We start from the raw sequence: 14,116 nt of genomic DNA on the forward strand, positions 1-14,116 counted from the left end.
CAAGACAATGAGCGTTGGTGGCATCTAGCCACAAAGGAGAACAAGACAATAAGGGATACACTTGGGGCTCAGATAAAAGAACTCACCAATTCTGTTCATCATGCAAAAGCTGAAGTAGATCAAGAGCGCCGACTCAAGAAAATAGCCACTGAAGCTTCCAGGGTGTCACCCATGGTATGGGAGGAGAAGTGTCGAGAAGTAAGAGATGTTAGGGAGTCTGCAAGCTATTGAAAGAACCAGCTAAAGTCGTTACGCCAAGACAATTCCATATGGCTGAAAGAGCGAGACTATGTGATTGAAGATTATGAATCCTTTAAGAAGACCATAGACTTCTTACAAGGGGACAGGGATAAGTTTCGTGCAAAACTCGATGGGCTAGTTGAATTCTGTAATTGGGCAGCTAAAGAATTGTCATGGAGGTTGAGAGACGCAGTCGAAGAGTTGAAAGAAGATAGCACTCCTCCAACCATAATCAATTTCGTTCTGCTCTACAAAGGGTTGTTGAAGAGATTCAATGAGGAATTAGAAGAGCTTCAGGCCAGAAAGCCAGCTGTTTAATTTGCATATGTCTTGTATTTTGTTCCTTTAACAAATGTACTTTTGAACTATGACCTTTTTGGACCTCTATGTTATGTATTGGAATGAATGACGTTTAAAAATTATTCCATTATTGCTATTATAAGTATTTTTTGTTTCTTCGAATTACTAACAACTAATGAAACTCGAATGACTCCCTGGAAATAAAATATGCATAACATTTGCATCTTCATTATGCATCACACTTCATGAAAATAAAAAAAACTTACCCAACCTTTTTACCCTTTATCCAGCCACACTGACTAATCGACACCAGTACGAGACACGAAGCAAATACAAGATGACATTAGAACAAGTGGAGGCCAACCAAGTTACCATGAGGACAAACATCAATACGATCCAAGAGAAGATGGATCAGCTGTTGGAGACAATGCTTGCAATCGCTCAGAGAGAGAGAGGAGCAAGGAGGAAGAAGCTAGGGCAAAAAGGAATGATGGCACGCCAGGTCCGAATCCCCAAGACGAAATTTATGTCCCCACAAAGAAGAGATTGGTTCAGATACCAGTAGGAGGCAAAGGAGATGGAGACCGTGCAAAACCTTCTGATACGTCTACTAATCATGGATTCGAGATTGGAGATGACGAGTATGATGCATTCTATATGCCTGATCAACCAAAGCCTAAGGTACTTTCAGATCCTGCTGCAGATAGGCTCCGTGCCCTGGAAAAGAAAATCAAAGCCATAGAAGGAAACAACATCTTCGGTGCTTCTGCCATGAACATGCGTTTGGTATCGAATTTAGTCATCCCAACTAAATTTAAAACTCCTGATTTCGAGAAATACAAAGGACAAACTTGTCCAAGAAGTCACCTGGTGATGTATTTCAGGAAAATGGTTGCTCATACTGAAAATGACAAATTACTTGTACACTGTTTCCAAGACAGTTTGAGTGGAGCATCTCTGAGATGGTATATGAGTTTAGAACAAGGGCGAATTCAGAGTTGGGAGGATTCGGCTGACGCATTTCCCCGTCAGTACAAATACAACTTAGATATGGCACCTGACCAAATGTAGTTGCAAGGGATGGCTATGAAGGAGAGTGAGTCATTCAAAGGATACGCCCAACGGCGGAGAGAGTTGGCTGCTCAGGTAGAGCCACCATTGTCTGAGAAGGAGATGACTGGGATATTTGTGGACACCTTGAATGACCCATTCTTTGATCGATTAGTAAGTAGTGAAGCATCTGACTTCGCACATCTAGTTACAATTGGAGACCGCATAGAGAAGGGGTTGAGGGATGGAAAGATTCCCGGAGCAGTGACAACACCTAGCGCACCAAAGAAATATTCTAGAGGTTTCCCGAAGAAAAGAGAAGGTGAAACAAATGCCATATCTAGGAACTATAAAGGGAAACAAGAAGCTTCATATGGTCAAGTCGCCGTCGTGGTACCTATACCCTATCAACAGCCAATGCAGCAACAACAAATGTACTAGCCACAACATCAACAACATCCTCATTAGCAAAATACTGCACCACCAAGACAGTTCAAGCCAAGACCTCCAAGAAGACAACTTGATCCTCTACCAGTACCTTATAGTCAGATATTCCCATATCTGCAGAAGGAGGGCCTTCTAACATTGAGGGAGTTAAAACCAACTGTTTTTCCGTATCCACCTGGATATGACGCTAATGCCCATTTTGAATTTCACATGGGAGCACCTGGTTATACTTTGGAAAACTGTTTCGCATTTCAGAATCGAGTACAAGACTTGATCGAAGCCAAGGCCGTTTCTTTCACTCCAAGACGCCCGAACGTGAACACCAACCCTATGCCGACGCATAAGGATGCTTCCGTCAGTGCCATTGAGGAGAGTGATCAAGGCAAATTGATTCGTAAGGTTGAAGAGATTCAAACCCCTATCACCATGATAGGAGCACAATTGCTGAAGAGTGGTCTGATCCCGAAAGAGCTAGTTGAGGAAGAGAACAATGAATAGTTGATGAGTTTTATACAACAAATGATGGATCGACGTGAGTTACAGATAACTTACCGTGTCAAGAGAAAGCGCCAGGAAGAGATAGTCGTGGTAGATATCCCCTATGATGAGGTCAAAGTAGAAATACCTATAAGCCCGTTGGTGATAGAGTCCCCAGCACCATTCGAATATAAAGATGAGAAGGCAGTCCCATGGGTATATCAACCCAGAGCTTTTAAGCAGGGGCAGGAAGATAAACCTTTAATGATTAACGAACCAAATGTCACTTCAATTGTGGGGCCAGCAGGAATGACGCGCAGTGGCCGGGTGTTCGCACCAAGAACTGCTGATACTTCTGAAAGAGCTAAAGGGAAGGAGGTCGCTGTCTAAATCCCCATCCCTAATCAGGGGATGCAAGACATGCACCTGTCTCCTAAAGCTGGTGTCACTCGTGAGGAGGCTGAGGAGTTTTTGAGAATAATCAAGAAAAGCGATTATAAGGTGGTGGACCAGCTAAACCAAACACCTTCCAAAATTTCCATGTTATCTCTCCTACTTAACTCAGAAGCACACATGAATTCGCTATTGAAGGTATTAAGTGCCGCTCATATCACCAAGGATATAACAATAGAACAGTTTGATGATGTGATAGCTTGTGTGACTACCAAAAATTTCTTGGGTTTTAATGATGACGAACTACCAATTGAGGGAAAGAACTATAACAAGGCTCTCCACATCTCCTTGAAGTGCATGGACACTATACTGTCAAGGGTGTTGGTAGACACAGGTTCCTCCTTGAACGTCATGCCAAAGACGACTTTGATAAAGCTGCCAGTGGAAGGGATAAGTATGAAGCCCAGCACCCTAATCATAAAAGCATTTGATGGCTCAAGGCGAGCAGTGATAGGAGAGGTTGACTTACCAACCAAGATAGGTCCAACAATTTTTAATATTACATTCCAGGTCATGGATATACATCCTGGTTACAGTTTCCTACTTGGGAGACCCTGGATTCACTCCGTAGGTGCTGTCACCTCCACTCTGCATCAAAAACTAAAATTCATCACAAATGACAAGATGATTGTGGTTGGAGGAGAAGAAGATATCTTGGTTAGTCACTTGACATCTTTCCGATATATCAAGGTGGATGGTGAAATCACTGAGACACCCTTCCAATCCTTGGAAGTAGTAAACGTGATGGCCATTCAACAGACCTTGGAGGTCCCAAAATCCAGACCATCCATGGCCTCATGGCAAGGAGCTAAAGCTGTTATGGAAAGTGAAGATGCACAAGATTGGGGCAAAGTGGTGGAATTGAAAGAGAAACGAGACAAGTTTGGCTTGGGGTATGACCCATCATCACACAAAGCTGGTAGCCAATCTGACAAAGAGAAGATTCCTTCTGTGGAGAAAATGTTCACCAGCGCTGGCCACATCTTTGGCAAGCAGGTGGCAATGATCAGTGAAGAAGACCGCAAGGAGGGGGTGTCCAGCTGGATGTGTCAAGCCGCACCTAATGAAGAACTAACAAACTGGAAGGCTGTGGAAGTTCCCCAAATATTTCAAAAGTAATTTTATCAATTTTAGACAAAACTCTGTGCTCTGCCCAAGGCACAGTGGCATGTTGTAGGGCCTCCTTTATCTTTTTCAAGAGTTTTTATCATTAATGAAATGACGTTTTGCATTCAAATTTTTGTTCCTTTTCTTTCGTTTTGATATATTTACGAAAATGGCAATCAATTTTTTTATGCACGCACTTTCTAAATAAACTGCATAAATCATAACATGCAGACACCACCGAGACCATTGATAACAACACTGCTATGGTCCAATATGACTTTGATTGTCCAATCTACCAAGCTGAAGACGAAGTGGGGAAGATTGCGAACTCCCTGAAGAGTTGGCCAGATTACTCAGACAAGAAGAAAAGGTTATTCAACCACACCAGGAAGACGTTGAAGTTATCAATCTGGGGACAGAAGAAGATAAGAGAGAAGTAAGGGTAGGGGCATTGCTTCAAGATACAGTGAAGACAAGACTGATAGAGCTCCTCCACGAATATGATGACGTGTTTGCTTGGTCATACCAAGACATGCCTGAATTAGACACTGACATCGTGACCCACAAGCTTCCCCTTAAAGAAGAATGCCCTGTTGTCAAACAAAAGCTAAGAAGGACGCGACCTGATATGGCTCTCAAGATTAGAGAAGAGGTGAGAAAGCAGTTTGTCGCTAGTTTCCTGGAAGTCGCTAAATACCCACAATAGGTTGCCAACATTGTACCGGTGCCGAAGAAAGATGGAAAAGTACGCATGTGCGTAGACTACCGAGACTTAAACAGAGCTAGTCCCAAAGACAATTTCCCGTTACCTCACATTGATGTACTGGTGGATAACACATCTCAATTCTCTATGTTTTCCTTCATGGATGGTTTCTCAGGGTATAACCAAATTAAAATGGATCCCGAAGACATGGAGAAGACCACGTTCATTACTCCTTGGGGCACCTTTTGTTACAAAGTAATGCCATTTGGTTTAAAAAACGCTGGGGCAACATATCAACGTGCCATGGTGACTCTCTTTCATGACATGATTCATGAAGAGATTGAGGTGTATGTCGATGACATGATTGCCAAATCCCAAACAGAAGAAGAGCACATCACCAACCTGGAGAAACTATTCACTCGTTTGAGGAAGTTTAGGTTGAGACTTAATCTTGATAAATGCACATTTGGGGTTCGATCTGGGAAGCTTTTAGGCTTTATTGTAAGCCAAAAGGGAATTGAAGTAGATCCTGACAAGGTTCGAGCCATTCAGAACATGCCTGCACCAAAGACTGAGAAGGAGGTTAGTGGTTTCTTAGGGAGACTAAATTACATCGCCAGGTTTATTTCTCACCTCAGAGCAACATGCAAACCAACATTCAAGCTTCTGAGGAAGAATCAAGGCGTGGAGTGGAATGAGGATTGTCATATAGCCTTTGATAAAATCAAAGAATACTTGCAAGAGCCACCGATTCTAATGCCCCCTGCCGAAGGAAGACCTCTCATCATGTATCTAACCGTGCTCGATGAATCCATGGGTTGTGTATTGGGACAACAAGATGAGACTGGTAGAAAAGAGCATGCCATCTATTATCTGAGAAAGAAATTTAATGATTATGAGACCAGATATTCATTACTCGAGAAGACTTGTTGTGCACTCACATGGGCTGCTAAGCGTCTCAGGAAGTACATGCTAACTCACACAACTTGGCTGGTATCTAAAATGGATCCCATCAAGTACATATTCGAGAAACCAGCTCTCACTGGTAGGATTGCTCGATGGCAGATGTTTTTGTCAGAATATGACATCCAATATGTTACACAAAAAGCGATCAAGGGAAGCATACTAGCAAATCATCTTGCTCACCAACCACTGGAGGATTACCAATCTTTGAAATTTGACTTTCCAGACGAGGACATCATGGCTGTTAAGGATATTGAAGACTCTGAACTAGAGGAAAGCCTCAAGCCAAGAGCAGGCTGGACGCTCATGTTTGATGGTGCCTCAAATGCAGTAGGCCATGGAATTGGGGCAATGTTGATGTCCCCCAAGAATTTCCATCTACCATTCACCGCAAAGCTCTGTTTCACCTGCACAAATAACATGGCCGAGTATGAAGCTTGCATACTGGGGTTGGAAGAAGCTATTGAGTTGAAGATCAAGATACTAGAAGTATGCGGGGACTCCACCCTAGTCATACATCAGATCAAAGGCGATTGGGAAACAAGGCATGCTAACCTAATTCCATATCGGGATTATATGCTGAAACTACTCCCAAAGTTCGACGAAATCACTTTCTCTCATATTCCTCGAGAAGAGAATCAGATGGAAGATGCCTTAGCAACTCTGGCCTCCATGTACAAATTAATATGGCCCAACTATCAGCCTCATATTGAGATTAGGCGTTTTGACAAACCTGCTCATTGCCTGGCTACAGCAGAAGAGCCGGATGGTAGACCCTGGTTCTTTGATATCAAATAGTATCTGGAGAAGAGGGAGTATCCGACAGAGGCTTCCAGCCTTGACAAAAGGACCCTCCGGAGGTTGGCATCAAAGTTCCTCCTGAATGGAGAAGTATTGTACAAACAAAACTACGACATGGTTTTGTTAAGGTGCGTGGACAAACATGAAGCAGATCAGCTTATGAGGGATATACACGAAGGTTCTTTCGGTATACACGCCAATGGGCATTCCATGGCCAAGAAAATTCTAAGGGCAGGTTACTACTGGTTGACGATGGAAACTGACTGTTATCATTACACCAGAACATGCCACAAGTGCCAAATCTATGCTGACAAAATACATGTACCACCTACTCCGTTAAATGTCATAGCATCACCTTGGCCTTTCTCTATGTGGGGCATCGACATGATTGGAATGATAGAACCCAAAGCATCAAATGGACACAGATTTATCTTGGTGGCCATAGATTATTTTACCAAATGGGTGGAAGCCGCGTCTTATGCGAACGTCACAAAGCATGTAGTCGCCCGTTTCTTGAAAAATAACATCATATGTCGATATGGTATTCCCAACAAAATCATCACTGATAATGGGTCCAATCTCAACAACAAGACCAAGGATGAGTTATGCGCAACATTCAAGATCGAGCACCACAACTCATCACCCTATCGACCTAAGATTAATGGGGCTGTTGAGGCTGCAAATAAAAATATCAAGAAAATCATCCAAAAGATGGTTGTTACGTACAAGGATTGGCACGAGATGTTACCTTTTGCGTTACATGGCTATCGCACGTCGATACGAATTTCAACAGGGGCAACCCCTTATTCCTTGGTATACGGTATGGAAGCAGTTCTCCCTATAGAAGTAGAGATCCCCTCGATGAGAGTCCTAATGGAGGCTAAGCTAGATGAGGCAGAATGGGTTCAATCAAGGTACGACGAGCTCAACCTCATTGAGGAGAAACGCTTGAAAGCATTAGGTCACGGCCAACTCTATCAGAGGCGTCTTAAAAAGGCATTCCACAAGAAAGTTCGTCCCAGAGTGTTTCAAGAAGGAGATTTAGTATTGAAGAAAATCTTGCCCATTCACAAAGACTCTAGAGGGAAATGGACACCAAATTATGAAGGCCCATTTGTGGTGGTTAGAGCCTTTTCCGGAGGCGCTCTAATTCTAGCAACTATGGACGGTGATGAGTTGCCGCTTCCCACCAATACTGATGCTGTTAAAAAGTACTTCGCCTAAAAAAGTGGAATAATAAAAGTCGCTAAATCGAAAACCTGAAAGGGTGATTTAGGCAAAAAAATGGCTATCCTGGTGGATCGAAAACCCGAAAGGGCGATCCAGGCAAAAATTAGGGATAAAAATAAAAGAATTTGACCCGCTGAGTTGAAAACCCGAAAGGGCGACTCAGGCAAAAATGGGTATCCCGGTGGATCGAAAACCCGAAAGGGAGGTCCAGGCAAAAGTTAGGGATTAATTCCAAGGCAAAAGTTGTACTTACAGACATCTAACATACCCTCGAAGACAAAGAATCGATCTACCTCACTTTTCAAAAGCAAAGTGCTCGGGCTATCGAAGACATAAGGATCATAGCAGTGTGGAAACTCAATAAGAACTCAATTCTCATTACCATTTTGTTTTCTATGCACAGCAATTACCTCATTAAGGAATTGCGTCTTTATGTACAATCACCCATTTAAGGGTCAAATCAATAAAAGAGAATTTTTCTCAACAAAGTGTGCCCAAATCATTTTTGTATTTTATCTGTTTGTTTGCAAAGAACCTTTTATTTTTTATAAACATCCCTTTTAAAAACTATTGGAGAAAATAAAATGCATGTTTGAATAAAGTGGTAAAATTGCTTTTGAAACAGTAAGCGGACGAATCCTTTAGTCCCCAAGATTCACTCTTGTCCTTCATAAAGGTGCAGGACTGATTGCAGACGGTTATGTTCCTTTCAACTACTAATTCATACCTCTCATAAATGTACTCACGGTATAGCCAGACCGGGGCAAGGCTCCATCACATTTCCAACAGAAACATTGATAAATCATGGATGGAGTATCGCGTGTTGAAAAGTCTGAACCTTTCAATGATTCGGAACAACCCAAATATATTCCCAAACCACTTATCAGGGGCATTAAAATTTGATCTCCATTGATCGCCCCAATGATAAAAATCCATACTGTCGGCATCATACCTCAAAGCGAAATGTCTTAACCGGGGCATATCCAATTACCCAGTTGCATTCCAACATGCATCACAAGCATCATTTCATGCATAATTTCCTGCCAAACAAGAAAATTAAGAAAAACACAGTCATACCAATCATCAGCATACTCATGCATAACACTCCCACCAAATGGGAATTTCAGCAAAAAATAAAAATCATTCGAATTCCTACATGCACAACCAAATATCCCCAGCGAAACTGCATACTCGCATACATCCCATGCATCATCACATGCATGGAATTTCCACCCAAAGTGGGACATTATGCAAGAATCAAGGTCATTCGTATATGTCTCAGACATTCCTCATTTCCAAATGAAGTTATTACCCTACATAGGCTCGTAGGGTTATTTCTCAGCAAAATCATTTTTCAACTTTTTTAAATAATGATATTCCCAACATTTTTCTTTACAGTCATTGCTCTCCAAGCAGAGGTTACCCTAAAAAGTCTCTTATGAGCTTTTCCCCTGCAGAGCATTTCTATTAAATCTCCCAAAAGGAGTCTTTTCAAAAAATTCCCCCAACAGACGAATATTCGAGATACTGCTTCATTTATCTGAAGAATCTCATTTCTCTGTTTGAGATACTGCTCTAAGTATCCTCGGAGAGTCTTAGATTCAATTAAAGTATTTTTCCCTTGCTGGAATATTTTAATTTTATCATATAAGATGCTGTTTCGACTCGATACAGAGAATCTCATTTTTACTGCTTGAGATGCTGCTTCATCAATATGAAGAGTCTCATTTCAGGTATTTTTTAGAGATGCTGCTCTAAGTGTCCTCGGAAAGTCTTAGATTCAATTAAAGTATTTTTCCCTTGCTGGAATATTTTAATTTTATCATATAAGATGTTGTTTCGACTCGATACAGAGAATCTCATTTTTACTGTTTGAGATGCTGCTTCATCAATATGAAGAGTCTCATTTCAGATTTTTTTTAGAGATGCTGCTCTAAGTATCCTCGGAGAGTCTTAGATTCAATTAAAGCATTTTTCCCTTGCTGGAATATTTTAATTCTATCATATAAGATGTTGTTTCGACTCGATACAGAGAATCTCACTTTTACCGTTTGATATACTGCTTCATCAATATGAAGAGTCTCATTTCAGATATTTTTTAGAGATGTTGCTCTAAGTGTCCTCGGAAAGTCTTAGATTCAATTAAAGTATTTTTCCCTTGCTGGAATATTTTAATTTTATCATATAAGATGTTGTTTCGACTCGATACAGAGAATCTCATTTTTACTGTTTGAGATGCTGCTTCATCAATATGAAGAGTCTCATTTCAGATTTTTTTTAGAGATGCTGCTCTAAGTATCCTGGGAGAGTCTTAGATTCAATTAAACTATTTTTCCCTTGCTGGAATATTTTAATTCTATCATATAAGATGCTGTTTCGACTCGATACAGAGAATCTCACTTTTACCGTTTGAGATACTACTTCATCAATATGAAGAGTCTCATTTCAGATATTTTTTAGAGATGCTGCTCTAAGTGTCCTCGGAGAGTCTTAGATTCAATTAAAGTATTTTTCCCTTGCTGGAATATTTTAATTCTATCATATAAGATGTTGTTTCCACTCGAAACAGAGAATCTCACTTTTACTATTTGAGATACTGCTTCATCAATATGAAGAGTCTCATTTCAGATATTTTTTAGAGATGCTGCTCTAAGTGTCCTCGGAAAGTCTTAGATTCAATAAAAATATTTTTCCCTTGCTGGAATATTTTAATTCTATCATATAAGATGCTGTTTCCACTCGATACAGAGAATCTCACTTTTACTGTTTGAGACACTGCTTCATCAATATGAAGAGTCTCATTATCAGATTTTTTAGAGATACTGCTCTAATATCCTCGGAGAGTCTTAGATTCAATTAAAGTATTTTCCCCTTGCTGGAATATTTTAATTCTATCATATAAGATGTTGTTTCGATTCGATATAGAGAATCTCATTGTTATTATTTGAGATGCTGCTTCATCAAAATGAAGAGTCTCATGCCAGATTTCCTTTATATTATTCTAGCATCCTGGAAAGTCTTGAGATTTAGCTAGGGATGCCATTCCACATATCTCGACTGAGATATCTAAAATACTGTTCTGATGACTCACAGAAAGTCTTGATTGTTCCATTTTACTGTGGGATAATGTCTTTTTCCATTTCTCACCGCATTTTCTTCCTGTATTTTCTTCCTTTCATTGCCTAGGACAAAATTTGGGTCTTCTTATATTTAATTATCTCCCACCGTGAATGCGTAAAGACTACTGTCATGATCACTTACCGGTTTGAGGTAATTAAATAGGGGCAGCTGTCATACCCCAATTTTGTCCGGCCATTTTGGTTTAATCCATGAGATTTCTTTGTTTCAAAAGTCTCATATTTAGATTTTTGTGTTTATATTAGAATATGTGTTGTTTTTTAAAATTAAAAGTTCCATATTTAGATTTTTGTATTTAAAATAGAATTGTGTTGTTTTTTTAAATTAAGAGGTCCCATATTTAGATTTTTGTATTTAAAATAGAATTGTGTTGTTTTTAAATTAAATCACTATATTTAGTTTCTTTGTACTTAAGTTAGAAATATGTTGTTTTTTTTAAGTCATTATACTTAAATTAGAAATTTGTTTTTAAAATTAAGTCATTATACTTAAATTAGAAATTTGTTTTTAAAATTAAGTCATTATACTTAAATTAGAAATTTGTTTTTAAAATTAAGTCATTATACTTAAATTAGAAATTTGTTTTTTTTAAGTCATTATACTTAAATTAGAAATTTGTTTTTAAAATTAAGTCATTATACTTAAATTAGAAATTTGTTTTTTAAATTAAGTCATTATACTTAAATTAGAAATTTGTTTTTAAAATTTAGTCATTATACTTAAAATAGAAATTTGTTTTTTTAAATTAAGTCATTATACTTAAATTAGAAATTTGTTTTTAAAAAATTAAGCCATTATACTTAAATTAGAATTTTGCTTTTAAAATTAAGTCATTATACTTAAATTAGAAATTTGTTGTTTTTAAAAGTTGAATGATTAACATAAATAAATATTGAGTTAAATTTTGAAAGATTAAAAGGTAATTTCATAATTAAAATTTAATTCAATAAGTCCCAAATAATCCAAACACACATTTTGTCTAAAAAAAACTAAACTAAGTAATTACAGTGAAAAAATTGCTACAATTGGAAATAGGTTCCTAATGACCAAAACCAAGCAATTAGGATGAAATCACTTTGGACTTAGTCACAAAAACAGGTTGTCTTGAAGCTTGGAGCAGCCACCTTCCATTCCATCAGGTCATCTCAGAGCTATAACCTGCAGAGAAAAATAGCTCATTTAAAAAGCACTTTTTAAAAGCACTTAAAAAACTAAAAAACAACTAATCAAATTACTAAGTTCAAAGCTTTATCCAGAGGATTAATTGGAACATCTGAAAAGGCACTGCAACAATGGCTTAAATAAGAACAAATCAAATCCCACATAATCTGGGATGAGACAAATTGAAAAAGAAAAGAGTTTTTTAAAACTGATAAAAATTCTTCATAAAACGTCCATGAGGCGTTAAGAGACAACACAACACAGTAAGCTATTTCTTCTAAAAAAACCTTAAACCACAACAACAACAAAGAAGCACTTTTTTTCCTAAAACCAGAACGGCATGGCAAGAACAAACGCAACAAAGCTATTTTTTTCAAAACTCTAAAACAACAACAGCAACCACACACAAAGTTATTTCTTCTAAAAACCCTAGAACACACAACATAAACATAGCAAAAAAGCAATTCTTCTCAAAGAACACCATAACCACACCTTACCAGAAGCAAATTGATAGTGAAAGAAAAGTAAGAGGAATGAGTGGCTAGTGCGAAGAGGTCACCGGATTCACGAAGTTGGCGTCATCGACGAAGTCGCCATCCTCGTCGTCGCTTGCTGAGAGATAGTGTGTCGGCGTTGAGGTTTGTTTACCGTTGCAGTTAGAGGAGGTCGGAGCAGAGAGCGCTACGGTTTCACCGTTTTGGCATCGCTGACGGCGGCGATACGACAAGGTTCTTCTCCCGGCCGATCTGTTTTTTTCCTCCTAGCAGCTCACTGAACAGGTGAGGAATTCTAACTTCACCAAAGTGAAATTCTGACTTCATACACATTCACATAGCAGAGTACCCTATCTCTAATTGGGCTTAGCAGGCGTGTACAAGGCCCACATGCACCTTTTTCTTTAATTATTGTTTGTTAATTGGTCCTTAGAAATAGCATTGATCTGTTATTTGATTAATTAGCTTAACTAGGACTTAATAGATCATTTAGAAATTAAATAAAGTAATTAGAAATGTTAGGTTAGAAATATTAAAATCCTAATTAGAAAAATGTTTGGGTTAGAATAAAAAATTAGAATTAAATAATAGTTTTAGAATTTTTAAGTTTATTAGAAAATATTAGAAATATTCTTAGAAATATTAGCTTTAGTCAGAAATTTGGATGAGGTTTTAGATTTAGAATTAATTTTAATTAGGATCTTTATAATTAGAAATTTAATTCGATTAAACTATAATAATTGAAATGGCTGTTTTACCCATAGACAAAATCACGTCGCTTTCATCGATTTTAAAATAATCCGAGCCGATTTCAAAATAAATCACATACTTCTCTATTCAAAGTCGAGCCATTTTTTTTCAAATACCTTTGTAAGTCGATCGCTTTCAAGCATCGCCATCAACCTCACATAGCTTACTCTTGGGCTTTCTTACAATGAGACCTATTCGGTTATTGAATAATCAAGTAGATGATTGATACACTAAAATAAAATTCAATTTATTCGCAAACACAATTTAAAACCTCGATCCATCATCGAGTATTGTTATTTAAAATTAATTAAAAAGTACCTAATCACGATTAAATACCATTTCATAATTTGGAAATAAAAAGGGGATGGTTTTAAGTTTTCAACTCCTCTCCTCGATTATTCGAATACGAGTTCTCTTACTCGGTTAGTCGAATAATCGTCATTTCTAAACCCACTTAAGCATGATTAAATCAAAACATTCTTACAATAAATAAAAATGTGAAAAGGGGGATGGTTTTGAGTTTTTCAACTGCTCTCCTCGATTATTTGAATACGAGTTCTCTTACTTGGTTAGTCAAATAATTGTCATTTTTATCCGCTTAAACATAAACACAATCAAACCGAATCATTTTTGTAACAAGAAACCAAAAGGGAGATAACTTTGAGTCTTCAATTTTTTCTCCACGACTGTTTGAATACAAGTTCTCTTACTTGGTTAGTCAAGTTATTGTCGTTCCTCTACAAACTTCCTAAACCCGATTAAATCGAAATATTTTCACAATGAGCTAAATGAAAAGGGAGTT

Source organism: Lathyrus oleraceus, chromosome 3, assembly GCF_024323335.1.
Source record: "Lathyrus oleraceus cultivar Zhongwan6 chromosome 3, CAAS_Psat_ZW6_1.0, whole genome shotgun sequence".
Taxonomy (NCBI): Eukaryota; Viridiplantae; Streptophyta; class Magnoliopsida; order Fabales; family Fabaceae; genus Lathyrus; species Lathyrus oleraceus.